General features: G+C 39.5%; 1 long non-coding RNA gene across 1 annotated transcript; it reads left to right on the top strand.

Moving 5' to 3' along the window:
• Positions 1-994: 994 nt before the first annotated feature.
• On the top strand, positions 995-5,771 carry LOC131914521 (uncharacterized). The gene is made up of 2 exons (XR_009380153.1): positions 995-1,374; positions 5,202-5,771. It is a non-coding gene; the product is annotated as an uncharacterized LOC131914521 (long non-coding RNA).
• Positions 5,772-6,070: the final 299 nt, after the last annotated feature.

Below are 6,070 nucleotides of genomic sequence, written 5' to 3'. Positions count from 1 at the left end.
CCTGAGAGGGCTTGTGCATACTTGACTGCAGGAATGTGTGCAGCTAACTGTGAGCTCCCATGCCCAGTGCCTCAGAAAAGCACCAAGGGTCCTCCTGACCCAGGCTTATGATCCAGATCAGAGTGAAAGTTCAGCTCTACGCATGATAGATGGGAGGGCACACTCATTGTCGTATGTCTGACAATGGCACAGAACTTCCTTCTTGAAAAGTATTTATTTATTTGGGGGAAGTGCATCTGTAGGTTTCCCAGTGTACATGTGGAGGCTAGAGGACAACTTGCAGTAATCAGTTCTCACCTTCTGCCATGTGGGATCCAGGAATCAAACTTAGGTCATCCGGCCTGGTAGCACCTATGGTGGTTTCAGTGACTATGACCCTCACAGACTCATACATTTGCATGACTGGTCAACAGTTGGTGAGCTTTGGGGGGAGGAGTAAGAGGTGTGGCCTTGTTGGAGTAGGTGTGTCACTGGGAGTGGGTATGAGGTTTCAAATGCCCACACCAAGCCCAGTGCTTCGCTTCTCTCTCTCTCTCTCTCTCTCTCTCTCTCTCTCTCTCTCTCTCTCTCTCTCTCTCTCTCTCTGCCTTCTGCTTATGGATCAGGATGTATCTCTCAGCTATTTCTTCAACACCATTCTTGCCTGCTTGCCACCATACTCCCACCGTGATTCTAATATTCTAATGGACTACCCCCTGAAACTGTAAGCAATCCCTGAATTAAATGCTTTCTTTCATCAAAGTTGCCATCATGGTGTAAAGACAGCACTAGAACAGTGATGAATGCAGTGCCCTTACAGTGCCCTTACAGTGTCCTCTGAGCTATCTCACTAGCCCGGTTCTTTCCTGCCTTTTGTACTGTGCTGACATCTATGTCCCCTGAGAGGAATCAGCACTCTGTGAGAACTTTCAAGTCCATTTTTATGCCTTTAGAATATAGAGAATTCTACATTCTAGAATGTGGAAAGCTATACAGACTTCCATTTAACATTTTCTTTAGCATTCTTTGGAGTCATAGAGCTCATTAAGCAAGTTTTTTTTTCTCTGCTTGTGAGAAACCATTTTGGAAGTCACTTATAGTTGAACATTCTATGACTATTTGTGTGTAATTCAGTTTCCTTACCTATAAAACAATGTTTTGCACTATACTCCAGCCCATCAGTGGGCTCTGCCATGGACATTCCAGTCAACCCAAGGCACTCTTCACATTTCCCAGGCAAGGAGGACAAAGGCCACTATTTTCTCTCCTAGCAGCACATTGATGACAAGAGCAGGCTATTTCATTGGCTAAGTAACAGCAGTGTGGCCACTCACCACTTCAAGAAATTTGCCAATTAATTCAGAATTCTGAACAAAAGAACATCGGTGATCAAAGGTAAAGACCCCAGATGTGTGCCTAGTACTCCTGACTTAGTACAGAGAATGCTGGACAGCTGAAGCTGTGCTCAAATGAGGACACAGCAGGAGGAGGTACTGTCACCCAGGCTGGTGCCTTCCCAGTGCATCCAAGTTTATAAATTGGTCCAAAGTGATTTATGTGTCATCTCGATGGAGGAAGATCTTTGTCCTTAATTCCTCAAGATTAGAGCAGAAGGGGGTCAAAGGCAGAAGCAGGAGAATATGAAATTAGCTCCATTGAGAATTCATAAACACAAAAGAGAAAACATAGACATCTTTCAAAAGAAAGCTACTAATGACTGCTTTCCTGTCCTGCTGAACAAGGTGAGGTTGGGGATGTTTTAGCTAGAGGTAAGGCTGGATCACAGCCTTTGGACCATCAGCATACAGAAGAACTGATAGCTAGTTAATTAATAATGTAATGATGAGTGGATACTGAAACTTCATGTATACAAACACATTACACAGTACATGCCTGTGCAACTGGTCCTAATGCTTGACTACCACAGTGCCTTTGAGATGCTAGTGAAAGCTCCAGGTCTTCTCCCACAGATACAGATGTATATTAGCATACATCCATGTAAACCCAGGACCACACTGGAGTCCAGATGAAGAACCTGTATCCCACCATGAATGATGGACCACACATGCCCATAACCCCAGCCCTCAGGAGGCTGAGACAAGAGGATTGAATGCTGAGGCCAGCTTAAGCTACATAGTGAGCCTATATCATAAGAACAAAAAATGAGTACATGAACATTTTGTGCTGCATCATCTGAAAGGAGGGAATCTCAACAGAGAAAATGCTTCTGTAAGATTGGGCTATAGGGAAGCCTGTAGGGCATTTTCTTAATTAATGATTGATGTGGTAGGCCTAGTCCATCGTGAGTGGTGCTATCCCTAGGTTGCTGGTCCTGGTTTCCATAAGAAAGCAGGCTGAGCAAGTCGTGATGAGCAAGCCAGTAAGAAGCATCCATCCATGGTCTCTGCATCAGTTCCTGCCCCCAGGTTCCTGCCCTGTTTGAGTTCCTGTCCTAACTGTTTTCAGTGTTGAACTGTTATATAGAAGCATGAGTGAAATAAACCCTTTCCTTCTCAAGTTGCTTTGGTCATGGTGTTTCATCACAGCAATAGTAGCCTTCACTAAGACATATTTAATCTCAGAAATTGCAGTTATTTTCCACTTACATAGTCATGGTCAATGTAATTTGTCAAGAGCTTATATGGGTGGTCTTATCAGAGACCTAAAGGGAGGAGCTAGGCAAGAGTTAAAATGACAAAGGGAAGAAAACTGATTTGATATGTATACTTAATTGATAAAATATATCGAGTTGCATTAATAAAGATAAGCAATTAGTTGCTGTGGGATGTCTTTCTGTACACTGTGAATATGTGTTGCTGTGATTTGGTTGATACATAAAGCTGTTTGGCCAATGGTAAGGCAGAATAAGATTAGGTGGAACTTTCAAACTGAAGAGGCAGGAGAAAAAAGGAGAGGAAAGAGGGGTCATGTGGCCCCTTCTTCCTTTTATTCATTAAAATAAAATTAATTTATTATTTTTTATCCTGATGTGATCAAACTCCATACAACCCGGGAATTTGACCCAGTTCCTCTAGAACATCAGTCAGTGCTCTTAACCACTATGCCGCCTCTTTCCACTCTTTATGAAATAAATAAATAGCTAGATAAATAATAAATGAATAAATAATAAATGAATAATAAATAATAGGTAAATGGAAGAAGGGACCACGTGACTCCTCTCTCCTCTCCTTTTTTCTCCCATCTCTTCATATTGAATGTCCCACCTAACCTTATTCTGCTCACCATTGACCAAACAGCTTTATTTGTTAACCAATCACAGAAACACATGTTCACAACATGCAGAAAGACATCCCACAATAATTGGACATGAACACATTTAAAATTTATAAAAATATGGAACTATAAAAGGAAAATAATAAAATAAATAAATATGTAAATATATATATGAACATGTATATGTATATTTATATGTATATACACATGCATACATACATACATCCTGGCCAGGAATGGCAGTATATACATGTAATCCCAGTGATTGGTAGGCTGAGGCAGGAGGATCATGAATTTGAGGCTAGTATGAGCAAAATAGCAAAATACTATTTCAAAAAATATAATGGAAGAAGGAAGAAAGTAAAGCACATATAGTTTATTAATATATTTACAAATAAGTGATGAATTTAAGAAATGTATTCAAGAATGTACAAGAAAAGTTACAGTAGTTGCTATGGAAGACAAGGATATGAGAAAATGTAAGCAAATCCATGAGAGTCTGTTAAAAGGGTATCAAGGATTTATTAAGACATAAAGTGGGGGAAAATACACTCACAGACACAGAACCAAATAAACAACAGTGATGACTTCCATTCTGCCTGGGAGCAAATGGATCCAGCTATCCAGTCTCTGATCACCCCAAAAGAGAATGCATGACTCGACTCCCTCTGCTCTTAAGGGGTCACTTGTGTAGGCAGAAAGCTGCACCCTAGGGTTTGCACCCCCAAAGTCATTGGTGGAATGAATTCTCACAACACTTAAACTTACCACATTTTAAAAAACTGTCTGAGGATACACTGTAATTGAGACAAGAAACTGTGGTAGCATGAGGACTATTCCCAACACAGAATCCATTCCTCCCTTGCCTGTACACTAGTAATAACTGTGTGTGCAAGGACCATCTCACCATCTGAGTTCTTCAGAAGCAGAGTCAATGATTCACCAGCAGGTACTTTCTTAACAAAATCCTGGAGAAATCTACAGGGAAGTGTTGGGGGTGAAAGAAGGCAGATACAGCACAGAAGGGAAAGGAGAAACCAAAATGGTGGTTTCAGACAAAGCCCTGGGCTCAACCTGATTTTCCGGGAGTTCAGGAGTGCAGAAGCAAAAGAACTTGGCTCTTCTGTTTCTGAATCAACCATTCTTAGGCTATTCAGATCTTTTATTGTCTGGGTAAAGGAGACACAACATTCTTAGGTAGTCCTACTTTTCTGAGAAAAAAATGAAGCTCTAGAATCCAAGAGTAATGCTCTGTAGCCAGCCAGGATTAGCTATCAGCCATGAAACACACAGAAGCTGAGCATATTTGCAAAGGATAAATGAAATCTTGCAGGGACCTTCACAGGGCACTGACCACAAGTCCATGTTCACTAGACTGTAACTTTCATGCACTTAACAGATATATGGTGAAAATCTAGAATCATGCTCCCAAACATGGAAGACACTAGCTGTGTATATGGCTACTGATCATAAGAAAAATGGCTAGTGTTGTGGGATAATCTTTTTGCACACTGTGAAGAAGTGTCTCTGCCAAGGCACCTTCTGATTGGTTTAATAAAGAGCTGAATGATCAATAGCTAGGCAGAAGAGGATAGATGGGACTTCTGAACAGAAATAGGAACTCTGGGAAGGAATTAGAGAGATGATTCACTAGCAACTACTAAATCTCAAATATTTTACATTGGTATGGATTTTTGTATATTGATACAAATTTAAGGTTATTTTTGTTACAACATACTATAAGGTATTATATCTATGTAACTCATTTAAAATTGTAATGTAAAATTCTGGTCCTTGAGAGCTACTATTACAAACTGTTTACGATAATTAAGATAACAATCAAACTTGTAGTAAGGGTTTAGATGTAGACAGAAATGAGCTTTATTTAGCTTCATGTATTTTAGATAAATGGGTGGTCTCCAAAAACTTCAGATATTTACAGAATATGGCATTTAAATATTTTAATAACATAAGAATTTTCATTACAGTGAGATACATCTGCTCCTGGTAGCATCAATCTACTTCAGAGAAGATGATGGGCATTGAAGAACCTCCATATGGAGTTTGCTTTAAGTGTGGCAAAGCTAGGCACTGGGCAAGAAATTGTCCTTGCCTCAACTGCTGACAGTATGCTGCCCAAATTGGACAAGCAGGACACAAAAGAAAGCCGCCCAAATTGGACAAGCAGGACACAAAAGAAAGCAACTGCCAAACTTTGCCAAGACAAGGTAGTACAGTCCTTCAAATTTTTCTGCTTCACAGAAAAGTCTGTCAGATATTCTAGGAGGCCTATAAGACAAATATGGATGCCCCAACATTGCAGAGGAATCTTGAGTGACTTTCCAGGCAGCCAGCTGTCTCTGCCATTTCTATAGTTTTAGAAGTTGCTTGTTCTGTACTTCCTCTTTACTCAGGTAATATTTTATCCATTTCAGGTCTCTGATGGTGTTGAATAACAGATAGTTATAGTTTTATCATTTTCTTTGTTACCAACTTCAAAAAAGAAACTCACAAAAGAGATGTAAAGTTTATAAAGGTTGAGAGACATAAAAGCTTAAGCTGTTTATCTAAGCATCTGTTTTAAGGTCTAAAAAGGTATTTTTAGGTTGGTAATACAAGTTATGATAGAACATGGTTTAGGTATAAAACTTTGGACTCACCAATTAAGATAAATTAGAGTACTTTCTCCAAAGTTGCCAAATACAAATAGACTGGACATTGTGAATTTAATTCTTACCTGATAATTGTTCTTATTGTGTTTTACTGTGTTAAAGTTAAAATGTTTCATTTTGATTTAGAAAAAAAGGGGGAAATGTTATGGGAAAATTTATTTTATACTGTGAAGATGTGTCTCTTC

Source organism: Peromyscus eremicus, chromosome 7 (genome assembly GCF_949786415.1).
Source record: "Peromyscus eremicus chromosome 7, PerEre_H2_v1, whole genome shotgun sequence".
In the NCBI taxonomy this organism is placed as follows: Eukaryota; Metazoa; Chordata; class Mammalia; order Rodentia; family Cricetidae; genus Peromyscus; species Peromyscus eremicus.
The sequence above is the reverse complement of the archived record's forward strand: the minus strand, read 5'-3'. Positions and strand labels throughout refer to the sequence as shown.